General features: G+C 39.2%; 1 protein-coding gene across 32 annotated transcripts in view; it reads left to right on the top strand.

Annotated features, from left to right (window-relative positions):
* Positions 1 to 16,518, top strand: part of NRXN1 (neurexin 1) — a 1,021,444-nt gene that overhangs the window by 789,972 nt on the left and 214,954 nt on the right. The window lies entirely within an intron of this gene.

Below are 16,518 nucleotides of genomic sequence, written 5' to 3'. Positions count from 1 at the left end.
ACGTTCAGTGCTATAAATATGCAGATTAGGAGAATAATGAGAGTCCAAATATACTTGAATATTTTAAAATTAGGGAATTGTAATAATCCAATAGCACCAAAATATTATTAATAGTTATTCTTCATAAGTTTAAAATATTTCAGAAGACACTCTTCTAAAGGTCTTCCAAGCCTGTGGGGGCAGTCCTCACTTCTATTACTGAGGAAGAGATACTAAGTTATTTTCTGGTAGCTGCATAGATATTTGTATAAGAGTGGGTTGAGTAGAGAGAGCCATGACTATTCATCTGCTTTTAATAACTTCTTGTAAGCCCCTCTTCAGAACAACCTTGTGTACATTCAAGGGTTTATTCTCAGACAAGCAAAATGGGTTTTCAGATGGTCAGTGGCCAGAAAGATAAATCTAGAGTTGGAAGGGGATATCACTTATTTATTTCCTGTTCCTCAGGCAGGTGTGTCAGTAACCCTACCAGGATAATCTGCCAAGATAACCTACCAATTTAACAAGTAAATCCAAGAATGAAGATGCTATGACTATTTCTTTGACCACCCTTCTAAAATGGAATTATCCCTTTAATGCGGACTCTAAATTATTGAATTTATCCTTCCTGGTGCCAAGCAAGACTTGATTTAGCATTCCCTATCTTTTTTTTTCCTGAGCTTGAAAAATTATCTTCTTGCTCTTAGTCAGTTTTTCAGAATCACCCTCAAACAGCTAATGAATGCTATCAAAGTAACCCAGTTGAGTGACAATTTAACCTCTCTATCCCATGATCTAAATCTTTTGCTGATTATTACATGTTTCCATGTATTTACAACACCTATGACAGTTTTTTTTTCTTTTTTTTTTTACTGTGGGTTGTATCCCATTAGTGGGCTCTAAACATGTATTTAGCGGGTCCTACTAGTTTCCTAAACAAACAAACAAATGAACAAGGTAGACGACAACAGATATAAGGTAAAACAGAAAATATGAGTACTTAGTAAGGTTAGTTACTTTTTCTTGAAACTTTTCATTCAAATTTAAAATCATTCATATCTATATATGTTCAGTATATGTTTAGTATATATAGGTATGATCTACATAAATGTAAGTATATGTATGTGTATCAACATATACATAAAAATGTACTAGATTATCATGTAAAATGTATTTCTTTCTATGGGTCACGTTAAAAACACTTGAGCTTCTTTATTGGAGGATAAGTCCAAGTACTTGGTATGATACTGAGACTATCGGGATCTGTTCCCGCTTCACCTCTCCAACATATCTCCCTAGTTCATGTCTTCTCTCTTGGCCACATCCAACTGTCTGACACACAGTGTGAAGGATTCTTGTACCTCTTTGATGTTACTTATGCTGTCCCCTCTGCCATGAATTTCATTTCCCTTCCTTCATTCATTTCATCCATGTGGTTTCTATTTAACATTTCTTGCTTAGCTCAAATACGAACCCTCCCAGGAAACTTCTCTGAATTTCCCATTTCCCAGTGGAGCAATGTGTCCCTTTCTTGATTTCACGGGCCCCTTTTCACAGCAACTAAAATATAGTACAGTGATTAGGAGATTGGGCTCCTCTGGGGCAAATGGCCTGGGTTCTTTTCCTGAATCCTGACTCTTTTACTGCTATCTGTGTGACTTTCAGCAAGTTACTTAAGTTCTACATGTGTGTCAGTTTCCTGGTTTGTAAAATAAAAATAATAATAGTATCAATGCTGCAGAATGGTTAACTGAGTTAGTGTGTGGCAGGCACACAGTCCTGTGAACTTGCTCAACAATATAGACATAAAGTACTACTATATTACAGCGATACATTTTCTTATACCTCTAATGAACATTCTCCATGTGAAAATTCATATTCTCTTTGAAGATGGCAAACAATATTTCTGTCTCCTTTTATCTGGATGCTTTAAAGTGGTAAACTTTTTATGTTGGGGTGAAAAGGAAACGGTACAACATTCTTTCTAACCCATCAGCCACCAACATGGTAAAGAAGTTGTGGAAAGAGACAAAAATCACCATCAGCTACCTTGAATTCTAGGACAAGGGTCTTGGATGGATCCAGCTGCTGTAGAAGCATCTTCGGGGGCTTGTCAACCACCCAATCCAGAGGCAATTTGTAAAATGTAGGTTTGGCTTCCAACCCTCCAGTTTCTGTTATATATCAGTAAACCTTCCAGCAAATAATCTTTTGTAGGTCCCGGGGTCAGTAGATTCTGGCAACCATAAAAATGTGCCAATCAATGCATCATCAATATATGTATGAGGGTGAAAACAAAGGACAATGTAAAAGGGAAAAAAAATCAAAGTTCCATTAATTCTTTTCCCTCCCTAATAAATGCACTTTCTAATAGCGTCCCTTACTCAAGTTCCTATTCTTATCTGTCCATCGAGGCAACCTTAAATGAATCCTGATTTTTTTTTAAGACCAAACTGTGTTGCTATCCAATTTTCAGCCAAGATAAAGTGTAAAGCTGCCTTTAGTTGGGTGTATTCCCAGCCTGGGGGCTTTAATTCCCCACAAGTAGTGTAGAAAGTAAATAATTGATTGCTAAATTTGCTACTGTGACAACTGACGTTGGTTTTAAAGCTATAATGATTAATTTTCCAGTTTTCAGGATTTGTGATATATGGTTTTAATGTTGCCCTTGTCCCTCTCAACCCATCATGAGTGTCCCTGGGCCACTGCCTGCCATCACTAGACCATTTGTACATGGTCTCAAGGCAGAGACACATCCTTCTAATTAAAAGGGAGATTCAGTTTGCCCTCAAATAAGCCATTGCCCCAACACAATCGGACAAATTGGAAAAAAAAAAAAACACCTTTGTTAAAAAGAAAACACTGATGTAAAATCAGTGTTCTGTGGTGTGTTCATTTCAGAGCAATTACTCATGAATTTTGGTATTTGAGAGATTTCTCGAATCCAGTCCTCCAGTGGAGAAGATAAACTGGACTCATCCTTGTCTTTCCCAAAGAGTGGATTTGGTGTGTAGTCCTGGCCCTGGCCCAGAGCAGGTGTGCTGAAACTAGACAATGAATAGATGTAACCCACATTTTGGCTATTTATTAGCAGCCCCTGGGGAGTTCATAAAAACTTGTAGTGCCCAAACTGCACTCCAGACCAATTATCTCTTTGAAGGGAGTGAAATTCAGGCATCAGAATTTGTTAAAGGTCCCTAGTTAATTCCAGCATGCAGTCAAATTTGAGAACCATTATTTTAAGAAAACTTAATAGATAAGGGTTATAAATCCAATGATTTATAAGATAGTTCTTTGGCAATACTTTCTTTTTTTTTCTTTCTGAATTAGGGAGAAAGTGATGATCAGAAGATCATTTTTATTCCTTCCTAGGAAAAGGCATTTTCAGTTCCCATTGGTTATTAATCTTGTGCTGGTTGCCATTAGTACCAGATGTCAGTGCAGAAGTTGTATTTTTAAAATATTCTGATATCAAAACATGTGTTATAAAATTAACAGGCATGGATAGTAACAGAACAAGATGAAATGTCCTTTACTTTTCGCCTTCGTGCTGAAAGAGGGGATTTCCTCCAAGGAAGGTAATTAAACCCCCAAGAGAATGTTCTTTGATCTTATTCCCTAGAGATGTGCTAAAATAAAAGGGATGCTCTGTTACCGTTCATCATCAGTGGTCTCACACTCACCGAGTACCAATGACTAACGGCAAGCCTGCCTTCCCCATCAAGCTGTTCTAAACTTTGATGTACCCTTTCTTTGAAGAGTTCTGGGACTTCACCCTATGCCACAGAAGCTAGCATTTCATCATAAGTAATCTGCCTGTGAGTAAACCTTGGCAATTAATGACCAAATTGTATTGATGTGGAGTGTCCATTCTATTTGACTGTAGCTTTTACAAAACTCCACTGTACTGCCACCAGTAAATGTTTTCTACTTCACCAGAGGTGCTCAGACATGTCCACCAATTAATTCTAACTGTAGTTAACCTCCAAAAAACAAAACAAAGCAAAACAATTTTTTCCCCCAGATTCCAACAATCCAAGAGTCCAAATTCTTAAGGAGAATTTTCAGCCCAGACCTCCCCTGAAATGTTTCCTGATATTATAAAACAGCTGCTTCTGGGACATTTAGTAAATGACTTTCATTTATTAAATAGCATTTATTCAGTAAGTAGGTTGTAGCCCTCGTGTTAGTTTTCTGTCGCTGCAACATAATAGGTTACCACAGTGTCGCAGCCTAAAAACAGCACCCGTTTTAGTAGCTCCTTTTTTTGTAGGTCAGAAGTCTTGCTTCTTTGCTTAGGGTCTCACAACGCTAAAATTAAAGTGTAGGCTCTGACATGGAGATTCTTAGGGTGGAACTGCTTCCAAGCTCCTTCAGCATGTTATCAAAATTCAGTTCCTTGTGGCTGAAGGATTAAGGTCCATGTTTACTTACTGGTTGTCAGCAAGGGGTCATTCGGAGCTCTTAGAGACACCTTTGCGGTCCTTGTAATTGACACCCTCCATCTTCCAGTGGGCAGCATGCCCCACTCTCCTGACACTTTGTATCTCTCTGACTTCTCCTGCCTGATCCCAAAGCCACTCTCACGCTTTAGGTATTTATCGAGTAACACCCCACTTCTGGTACCAAAATCTGTCTTCTATTTCTGCATAATAGATCACCACAAGTTTAGCAGTTTAGAGTGGCACCTCTTGATCTCACAGTTCTGTAGGTCAGAAGTCCAGGCTGGCTTACTTGGATTCTTTGTTCAGAGCTTCCCAAGGCTGCACTCAAACCATCAGCTGGGCTGGGCTGTCACTCAGAGGCTCTGGGGAGGAACCCTTTTCCAAATTCATTTAGCTGTTGGTAGAATACAGTTCCTGATTCTGTTGTTCTCAAGTCCCTGTTCCCTTGTTGGTTGTCAACAGGGGGCTGCTCTTTCTTTCTAGAGGTCATCCACATTCCTTCTTCTTACATGGCCCCGTCTGTTTCCAAAGCAGCAAACCTGTGTTGAGACCTTCTCATGCTTCGCATCTTTCTTTCACTTTTGCTTTTACATCTTGAAAACATCCTTACTTTTAAAGGGCTCCTGTAGTTAGATTAGGCCCACTCTGCTGATCTTTTTTTACATATATATGTCATGGGTGTAATATATCATCATGTTCCCTGGTTCCACCCACACTCAAAGGGAATAAGACTGTATAAAGTAAAGGGTTGTTGCAGGTCATGCTTGTATCTGTCACTGCCGCACTTCTAGGGAATATGCCAGACATGAAGTTATGCAAGACTCTAGCTGACCGAAGAATTCATATAATATAGTAAGATGATCTGGGCAAAGTGAGAAGGTGATTGTAATGTGTGGATTAGGTAATAATAAGAGCGTTCACTTAGTGTGGTTTTTTGACACCATTCCTAAAAGCATTGCCCAAGTTATCCTTCACAAAAGCCCGGTGACATGGAGCTCATTATTCTCATTTTACAGAGGAGGAGACTGAGGCTCAGAGACCTTAAGTGAATTGATAGAAGTCCAATACTGTCAGAACTGAGGCTGGAACCCAGATATGTTTGATTTCAGGATGCTTGAACACTACCTGCTGTCACTTCTGGTATTTGCTATTTACAGTTTGTGCCCCTTCTGACTCCCTCATGTGGGTCACCTCACATGACCGTTATCTGGACCAGCCCATACTTTTTCCACCTTCAACTCCGTGTCCCCTCCACGTGAAACCCAGTTAGCCAGCGAGGACCTCTTCAGCACCCTCAGGGAGATGGGGAGAGCCAGAGGGGCCCTTTCTCCTTCACTTCTTAGGTTCTCTCACCCCCCAGTGGCGCCACCTCCTCCAGCAGGGCTCCTGTTTCCGGAAACGTCCAGGTGAGGAGCAGGCATCTGTCTGTCTTCGTGGGTATCCCTCAGCCACAGGGGTACATGTACAACTCAGTGACGGGTCCTGCAGCGGGTTCTGCCTTCCCTCCCATGTCAGTAAATACAGAAATCTGGCAGTAACACGGCAGTGTCCCCATCTGCAAAGCTGCGATGAGTGTCTCCTTTGGACCTCTCTTTCACTGAATTGGGCCCTTCGGTGGGGAACAGAAAATAAGACCTCTGTATGCCCGGTAAGAAAGACAGTCTCCACGACTCTCAAGTCATCTTATATAGACTAGAAAGTATAATGAGGAGGGAGGGTTTAGAGGGTGGGGGCTGCTGTTGATCACAGCCCTGGCAGGGGATCTGACCCCATCTTACTGAGAACATCGAGTGTTTTCTTCTTGTCCCCATAGTTCAGCTCAAGTTGCTGAGGCAAAGGCGACAAAAGTACCATTTGCTAATCTGATACTTCAGAGCTGGTTTCATAGTATGTGCTGAATAAATGCCCATTGAACATGGCTATCTAGGACTATAGTGTCATTTTAAGTAACTCTTCATTGAAAAAAGAACAACCTCTTGCTTTTCTTATGGTCTTTTCTGCCTTCTTATCACCACCAAATTCCATCCCAAATTCTTTCATCCAATGGGAAAGAGAAAATATCCTGACCACAGAACGCATTCCTCCAAGGTCTGTCAATCAGGCTGTCATTTTAACCTGGAGAATAGAACGTGCCTTTGCCACGCCTGTAGTTTCCTTCTGTCATTGTGCCAGGGGGCTCTCATTTGTTTAAATTCTTAACTAGAATTTATTTGAATGTGTCTAATTTATTGTAAGTAATTATAATAAATTTCAATATAATTAAGTGATATGACAATATTGGTCATAATGGAATTAATCTTAGCACAGTATAAATAAAAAATTATTTAACAATGTCTATGGTGCATTTCAAAACTGAGATACAATGTAAATCAGTATGCCTGAATATAGGGTAAGGAAAACCTTGCAAGCAGAGGGATGGATTTTCTGTCAAAAAAAAACTTGGCTCAGAATGATAGTTGCAATAGGACAGTTTTGATCAGAGGGGAGAACTTTGAAGGAATGTTTACTCCCACCTCCAAAAAAGGGCAAATATCAGTTATCAACTGCAACGGAACATAAAAGACACTTCTTTAACTAAGACTTAAAGCAGATTGTGACACAAGGGAGATGCAAGTTGGTGAACCAGGCTCAAAAATTAAAACATGTTTGCAAAAGCAAGCAGAGAGACCAGATAACTTCAGATTATCAGGTTGATCTGTTTCTCCCCTCAACTTAACTGCTAGTGATGAAAGCCACTTGGTTTGAACGGGGGAACTCAGTTGTCACCCATGGATATTTTAATAGAAGGAAGGTCATTTGTTTCTAATCTTGACTAGACCTGACTGTTAACACTAGGTGATTATTGGGGAAGTTGTTTTCAACCATGTAGTTTTGAAGACCTGCTATGCTAAAAAAGCGTGTGGAAATTATGTAAACTCCCAAATGATTTGGGATATTAAATTCTGTATGATTAATTATATATATATGCTTGAAATCATTTTTGTTGCTCAGTATTTGAAATAAAAATGTCTAATTTTAAACAAAAAGTTCGTATTTAAGATAAAAGTTTAAGATAAAAAAATTTCAGTCTTACAATTCCATCTTCAGAGCCTTTGAGGGAAGAAGGAAGTTGCCTACAAATAGTAAATGCAGCTATAATTATGTAATTAGCAGGTTGGCATTTTTAAAGGAAGGCAAGGGATTGTGTGTCTATTAAAATTTTTATTTAAAACAAGAGTACCATTAAAAAAAGAATTTATGTGGAAAATGAGAAATTTGTAATAATGCTGTGAAGTGTATTTTTCCAAGTGACGTCTGATTAAGGCTTGCAGATACCACAAGGTTAAGCAGAATGGTATTAATTACTACTTGAAAATGACTTTGTGAAATAGCAAAATGTCCATGTTCCATTATGTGTGTATGAAATATACATATGAAATCATCTCTAGTGTTTCTCTTGGGGTTGAGGTTGGTGCCCTTTTCATTATTTCATACTTTTATGGTCTTATCTTCATCTTCTGCTTCCGTTCCGGCCACAAAGTTTATTTCACAGTGTAGCGTTGCTATTGATTTTCTTTTCTATTTCTTTCTTAGAGTAATTCTGCAGAAGTTGCTGTGTAAACATCACAGGAAATAGAAGCAATCACTCTGTTTTAAGATGAAATTTTATTCTGACAATGTTTATAAGCATAGTTTTACATTCAGAAGATTGCGAACTTTATACAGGGTTTATGAAGACTTTCAACAGATTTATTTTCCTGGTTTGAGACAGCTTGCCAAAGAAAGCAATTTTACTTAATACAAGTGCCAGTAATAATGTTTTCTCCTTAAGGCCTTATAAATGCTGCCTAGTTCTTAAGTAGTTCATTGCCCTGAGTGATAGATCAGTTTCATGAAACCAAAACAGAGAAATCAGTTTGAAAGGATGAAGAGCAGTTTGGGTACAATTCTGGTCAAGTTACCCAGTTGTTAACAAGTTGTATTAAAAGGTTGATCTCTTTAATACTGGCTAACTAGTAATTTTCAAATCAAGTGTCCGAAGTAAGTTGATCTTTTACCCATTTTCAAGACAAATCTTTTCTTGCACTGACTTTTTCTGCCTTTCTCTTCCTTGTGAACCCTTGTGCATCGTGCCCTCAATCAGCAGAATGATTTGCATAAGGAAGTTCCCAAAATCATCCTTTGCTTTCTTCATTCATTCATTGGCTTTTACTGAGCAACTTCTATCTGCCTGACATTAAACAAAGGGGGAAAAAAGAAGCAAAATTCTTCCTTTGAAGAGTCCCCACCTACTGGGAAGATAAACAGACATTATAGTGAATAGTTACTAACACATCCCTGACTGCCAAGGCAGATAAATCAAAAATTTACTGGATATTCCAGATGCTATAACTCTTTCTGACTGTCGAAGCCGGTTTTACCAAGGAGGAGATGATCTGGGTCTGGAAGGAAAAGCCCCTCCATTCTGCCTTTGCTGTTAAGGGATCATCGTAAGAAACAAGAGCAAGAATGCACCTCACCTCAGGGATATATGCAGTAATAGTCAGCCAGACAGTCTCAGCATTTTTAACCCATGATTTGTATCTGTCCACTGAATCCAGTCCCTGGAAGTACCATCCTGCTCCTAGGAGAAGCATGCATTAGTTTGGAGCCAAATGATTTAAATTCTAGTCCAGATTTTGCCGCTAATTCTTTGTTGCCTCAATTTCCTTATAAGCGTATAACCAGAACTTAGTTCATCATTCCTGCTCCACCCAATTTATAGAACCATTTTGAAGAGGAAGTAAGATAGTAAGTGCAAATATTTTTTGTAAAGTTAGATGCATTGTGCAGATGGGTGGTGGGTGGTGGTGACATTAGCTGTAAAGCACCACCGAAGTACTACAGACAGTCCTGGCAGTTAGGACAGACTGTGACAGATTATGTTTCCAGAATAGGTGTATACATTGAAACAAGACACGTCAAATCTAATTGTTCCCCAGAAATGCTATTAATAGGGATTACATTTCCAACCAATAGTCTCCTGATCAAAGTTATAGACATCATAATACACGCCATCTGTAATCAAATATTAAGTCAATTTTTCATGCTATACTTGGCCACTATTCAATGAAGAGCTTTCTCCCCAAAATTGTGTGTATAATGAAAAGCCCAGGAAATAATCTCATACTTTAATATTTAAAAATAGAGTGGACTCTGTAGAATTCTTATCTTCTCAAAAATGGCTAACTTATTGCAGCAAATGAACACACCAAAAAGATCACAAATCTGAACTAGGGCTCTTTGGATAGTGTTTGACAGGCATTACTGAGAACACTTTGGGAAATCCTTGGGTCCGCTTGAGTCTTTTTGAGCAATCCTTAAGGATAGATTTAGGGTGTATTTACCTGCTCACATAGTCTTAATGAAAGTTTTAATGTAACAACTTGCTGATTCCTCTTTCTGTAAGGAAAAGGCTCTTCTTCCCCTCTAGTTGTCATCTCATCCGCGCTGGGAGCTGTGTCTAACCTGTTGCAAGAAAAAGCACAAGCCCTTGGTCCCACTCAGCTTTGCGCCCTTTGCCCGCTCCTTACTGCTGCGTGGTATGAAAGAACCACAAAGGTTTGGCTTGAATTGCAGCCAGACCCCCAAGTTATTTGTTGCTGAGTTTGAGGCAGAATTTCACAATCAAATCACAAATCCTGCATGTTATCTTACCTATCAGATCATAGTGACTGTGAAAACAGTGCTTTGTAAACGTTCAGGATGTTTGGCTGTAAAATAATGAGGACAAATTTTTCACAGACACATTAGATCTTAGACTTGGAAGATTTTTTTTTTCTTCCACAGCATAATCATGGCATGCAGAGTCATTTTGGTGCTATCCCCAGTATCAATAACCAGTCACAAAGTAAAAAGTCCTCATTTTTTATAACTACAGATCACCTTCTTTCTCCCAAGGTGATTCCCCTAGGTTTTTGCTTCTTTTGCATCTCTCCTTTCATAGCCTTTTCACAGGGGCAGAGAGGACCCCGGTGAAGGAAAGGGCTGCTTGAAGATGCATATTACTCAGCATGAAATTTTATGTATTTCACTTGAAATTTCCATACTAGCATTTTAAGCTTTGATAACATAAGTTAATTTTGAACCATTAGCTATGTATTTTTTTATTGTGCCCATTGATTGCTGAGAGACAATGAACGAAAGTTGATCTTTTGAAATAGGCCCCTATTTTGAGAGGCGTTTCAGTTTTGTGGAAGGCAGAAAATACTCTGGAATTTTCCAGTGATGGAATAGCAAATTGTTGCAGTTTATAATCCTCCAGAAAGTCAAGATCTGAAGATTGTTATCTTGGTGAAATTCCATTCTGAGCAATATGCTTTGAAACTTCAAAATAATTCACCAAAGATCAAAAACAGAATGTTTGTTGGTTTTGAGGTTACTTTTGAGCATCTGTTGGTTATATCATTGTAAAATTCTGTAAACACATCAAGAGGCAACTGATCAGTTCCTTGTCTGTGATCTTATCAAGTCTGGTCCTCTTGCTATTTCAACAGAAGCATAGAGCATATTGTTTTAACTTTTAAAAAACGGAAAAGAGACTTTCATTCCTGGAAACAGCATTTTCTATCCCTCTGATCAGCATTGGCAGCTGTTCATTTTCTGCTCGAGTGAACTTAGAGGAAGGCAGTTACCTTGCATGTGATGAATGGTAGGTGATCTTTGGCTGTCCCCATCTTAGACAGTTTTTGTCTTATCCTGGCAAGAAAATCTTCACCATTTCTATGGACTCCTAATAATATTTTATAGAATCTATTGTTTCTTTAAAAATGCCCCCCAAAAAGTCTATGCTTTAATAAACAGGGTAACCAACACATGATGGAGAAGAAATTGTTCACCTTTTCCCTCTTAAAGAAACCCATGTCTCCAGCAATTAGATTAGCCCTTATTATGAATGATACTCGGCCAGTGATGCCTTAAAGACTGTCATGGAACAAAATACAGCCGTGAGAGTAGCAAATCAATGGCTTAACCCTCAGCTTCTTGGTTTCTGAAGAGGTCTTTGTTCCCTTCACAAGGAACTTTAGTTTTTAATTATGTTCATCAATTAGACACTTCAAAGTAAACCACTTGCTCTGTAGGAAAAATCAGGATCAGGACATTAACATTGGAATAATAATGTCGAGAACCCTTTCTTTTCTTTTCCAATTGTGCTAGACATCACCCTATTCCAACATAATTTAATTCCTTCCGGTGTTTTATGAAGTAAATGCACGCAAGATAATGCACTGTCTGTGAATGTCAGCAAATAGTGATGAATAGCTTAACTAGGCAATGTGTTACACTTTACTGGATTAGAGCTGTGCGCTTTGTGCTCCATTCACATCCCGCTGGGCTCTGAAGAATGATGCACAGATATGTAGGAAGACAAAGGTGTCGGTGGTGCAGGTGCTGTTGAAGTTTTCACAAATGATGACTGAGGGATGATGGAAAAGGAATAGATTCTTGCAACTCCTATTTTAACTGTTTCTCCCCCCATCAACACTTTTTGTGAATGCCTCTGAAGGTTCTTTTCTCCAGCAGTTTCTTTCTTTTCCTGTCATGCCCCTCCCTGGTCATCTCACCCAATGCCAGCAAGGCTTTGTCTATGCACTCTCTGCAGATTACTCTGAAGTCCACATTTCCAGCTCCAACTCAACCATGAAAAGGTCCCCCCAACATCTCACATTTAACATGTATGAAAGACCTTCCCACCAAACAGTTCCTTCTCTCCACTTGTTGATGAGAGCGGTTTCCCCAGAAATTGAGGGTGACGCTGTAAAAGATATCTTTGAGCTTACCCAGGTTGGATGACTTTCTGTGCATTGTCTCCTCTGATATCCCTTCCTTCCTCTACTTTCTTCCTGCCATCCTTTCTGCCGCTGAATATGTGCTTCTGTCATCCTGCTTACACTCTCCCTGCTTCTCCCACCCATCCCCTACCCATCCTCTACACACCTTGAAACAAATATTCTTAAAAGCATAGCTTGAAGCATTTAAGAACTTTTTCTGAGTACTTAATGATGTGAAAGTTCTATAATGTTGAATGGGTCACATTCTGCCCTTAATGAGCATATTGTCTTCGATATTACATAGACTATATATAGCATAGCATATATGGCATGTTATATATCATGTAATATATAATATGTACACTACACATGTAATTCTACATGTAAATATTAGGAAAGCCCTATGCTTACATGTTGTTATGTCTTTACTCATGCTGTTTTCTCCGACTTAATGACTGGTTCAAAGCTTGGCCTCAAGACACAGATACAGTGCCAGCTCCTCTTGGAGGAAAATCCATGTAGAAATGATCTCAACTTGATTTTATTTAGGGATGCACGCATGTCAGTCTCCACTGCTAAATGTCAGTGTTCACTGTCAGAACCTGTATCGTATCCCTCCCCAAATCCATCCACATCACTTGACAGAAGACCTTGCAATGCACTAAGTGCAGGGCTTTAGTCCCCACCCTGCTTTGAAGGCGGTGTGTCCTTGACTAGGCTACTTAATACCTACAGAGTGAGATTGGTGTGAGACTTAACTGAGATAATACACACAAAGAACTTAGCGTCGCCCCAGGAGCGCAATGGGCACCCAGCGAAAATGTTAGTTGTTATTTGTTCTCTTCGTACATGTGTGGCACTTACGAGACAACCAAAAAGACGTTTTCCTGCCCCAGTTCTGTGGCCCGAGAACTGCCCATGCACGACACGTGTCCGGGCGTTCACACCCATAGCAGCCCTGAGTGCTCCTGGACCTCACTTCCAGCTGGCCCGCCAGGGACATTTTAGACAGGAGGTAAGATTTAATATTTATCTTCTGTGTTCTTATACTTTCACTTCAAAGAAGGAACTAGAGGAGAATTAGAAAGTGTGGTTTAAAGCGTTCCATTTTATTGATTTGTTTTTATTTTTTGTTAAATTTTATTATTCAGTTTTTTTCCTCCTTATTGTTTTTTTTAACAATAATTTTGTCCTAAACTTATGTTCATGGACTACAGTTATAAAACAAATCCATTTCCATGCACGTGTTGGAGCCCTGCAGTGACACACAGGCACAGAGGAGCAGGAGGCAGCGGTGTTCTTTTTGGCACAGGTGAAAAATATAAGAGCCGTTAAGATCAGTGATTGCCTGAAGTCATCCAGCTGTTAAACAGCAAAACCTGTTGCTCTGCCTCTTGCCTTCTGAGATGGCCCACACTCTGTCTACAGAGCGTGTGTCTACTTTTACTTTAAACTAGACACCCCTACACGTCTTGGTCTCTCTCCTTCTTGCCTTTTGCGGTGGCCTGCGTCCTGCCTGTGGAGTGTGTATCTACTAAGACACTGTCCCTTCCAAGTCAGATGGTCCCCACTCTGTCTATGGAGTATCTGTCTAAATAAACTTGCTTTCACTTAATAAATAAATAGCAAAAACTGTGCTAAAACCCAGGCAATGTGGTGAGGAACCTTTTGCCATTCTTTATACACTACATTACCTGCCACCTTGTTTCTTTAACAAGGACCTCTAGAAAGGAATAGCCCTTGAAGAGACTACCCAGAGAGAGGTGCCTTTATTTGGTGTTTCCAAGGTACTTCCACACCCAATTAGATAACATTACATGACCTTTCATGTTTTAATTTTAATTAAAAAAAATCACATCTATTACTTTTTTCTGATTTCAAAAGCAGTGTGTTTATTGTAGGAATTTTATAGAACACAGATAAACACAAAGAACAAAATAAAAACTCACCTATAGTCTCACTATCCAGAAAGAGATAAATGCTAAAAAAAAAGTTGAGAAGATTTATTTGCATATGTATGAATTCGAAAATGTTTTCTTTGAAACAATAGAAATATGCTATAAATGCTATCTCATGACATAATTTTTCACTCTGTCTTCTGTGGAAAGTTTGTCATCATTTTTATTCATTGCATGTACTTCCAGTATGTGAATATGCCATACTTACTTAACCTGTCTCCTATCTGTAAACAAAGGGGTTTCAGTTTTTCAGTTGTCAGGAAAAAAGATGGCTAATATCTTTTTAGGTAAAATAATCTACATATGCTTTTTTTTAAAATTAAGATCAGTTCCAGGAGGTAAAAATATTAAAAAAAAAAAAAAAAACCAGGAACAAAGACAATGTCAGAACTTAAAGTTTTCGACATGAATGATTTATTGTGCTACAGACGGGTTCTTTCAATGTGCACTCCTACAAGCAGTGTATGAGAGTAACGCTTTGTTGGGTTTTTTTTTTTTTTTTAAGTTTTTTTGGGGGGGGGTAATTACATTTTTTATTTAATTATTATTATTTTTTTAGTGGAGGTGCTAGGGATTGAACCCAGGACCTCGTGCATGCTAAGCACACGCTCTACCACTGAGATATACCCTCCGCTCTGAGAGTAATGCTGTAAATGTCAACATGTATTAATTTGTCAACACTTTAATTAAAATACTAAAGGCCTTCCTTTCTCCCTTCTTTCCTTCTTTCTTCCTCCCCTTCCTTCCTTCCTTCCTTCCTTCCTTCCTTCCTTCCTTCCTTCCTTCCTTCCTTCCTTCCTTCCTGTCTTTTCTTCCTAGCTCCTACACAGCAGGTTCTTTAATTTGGGGTGAGGGAGCTGTGCATGAGATCCCCAAACAAAACAAAAGAGCACACGTCCCAGTGACCGACCACACTGCTCTATAGCCCTGGGATGCTGGCAGCATTTTCCCGTAAAACTTCATGTACCACCGAAAACAGTCATGGAATTACATTTTCAATTGGATCTTATTTAGTGTCCTGTTCCCATAATAAACCTCTGTCCCTTTCATTGAATTTTTGTGGGGGAGAGAGTCTGAAATGTTACTCTTTGACTCTGCATTTTAGTGTGCACTGTTAATGAATATGAGTTAGATTTTCGCTGTATTTGTCAGAAAGACAGCCTAAACCATTCAAAGAGGAAGATTTAGTAGCTCCCAGAACAGAAAGAAGCCTTGAATAAACAAGCTGGGGAAAGAAAAGTGTTAAGGTCCAGCCCTCGGGACTCAGACACTGCCAGGAATCAGCCTGGTTCTCCTCTCTGCCTCTCTTAGGTTGTCCATTTCTTCCTACCTCACTGCAGACTGTGTTTTCTCTCTTGACAGAAAACTTGGTTTTTGCTCACTCCCTAGTTTTGTTGCCTTAATCTTTAGCCCCTTATGGGGAATTTACCAGAATTTTGGGGGAGATACATGAAATCCACATATCCCTGGGTGGGATGTGGGAACAGATATTTAGCTCTGGATTCAAAAAGCTAGGTGGACCTAGTCCTGGACCAGTCAAATGTGTTTAGAGAGGTGCAGTGCTGTGGTTGGCCCAATTGGGGCCTATTTTGGATCTGTCAACTCTGGCCAGAGAGGCATGATCACAGAAGAAGTGGCGGTCCCTAAGGGCTCCATGTAGGTGAAGTACGGTGCAGGGGAATAGGTCCCACTGAAGTGAGGGGTAGTTTTAGTAATCCCCGAAGATAAAGGTGCTGCTGAGTAGAAATAAGCAAAAATACGTCTCTCATACGTAATGCCTGAATGATTTTCTTTTTTCCTGTGACACCTGCTATCTCCCTGCACTTTAGAAATTGTAAAGTTGTACAAAAAAAAACCATGTAAATCCATGTAGGAACATTTAGGAGTAATATATTTTTGCTTCTTCAGGAAAACATTGAAAGAAGCAGAATATGGAATTATTAATAGTTAAGGGTTTTGCACAAACTAGTGAGCTTTATTTCATATAGAAAGTGAATAGAAATAAATATCCAAGATAGAAATGTTTGCACTTTTTAGTTATGTCCCTCACTAGTTCTGATGCTGTCGAAATGTAGACAAACCAGCTAGAATATGGGCTATTTTCTTCCAAGAATGTGGGCTGTGTTTGTCTTTATAAAGTTCAGTGTCCCTCGCAAGTGCTGTTTAAACCTCCCTAATAGGAGTTAATTAATACAGCTTATGCTTGAAGACTGCGTCACACCCACCCATTGCTATGCCCGTCTCTTTGATAAATGAAGCGGTAAGAGACGATTAACTCTAGGTCAGCTCACTGAATTGTAGTTTGGGCAAAGCTCAGATCTTCCCAAAGTGATCAAGTGCACGATT

This window comes from Camelus ferus, chromosome 15 (assembly GCF_009834535.1).
Source record: "Camelus ferus isolate YT-003-E chromosome 15, BCGSAC_Cfer_1.0, whole genome shotgun sequence".
Taxonomy (NCBI): Eukaryota; Metazoa; Chordata; class Mammalia; order Artiodactyla; family Camelidae; genus Camelus; species Camelus ferus.
The sequence above is the reverse complement of the archived record's forward strand: the minus strand, read 5'-3'. Positions and strand labels throughout refer to the sequence as shown.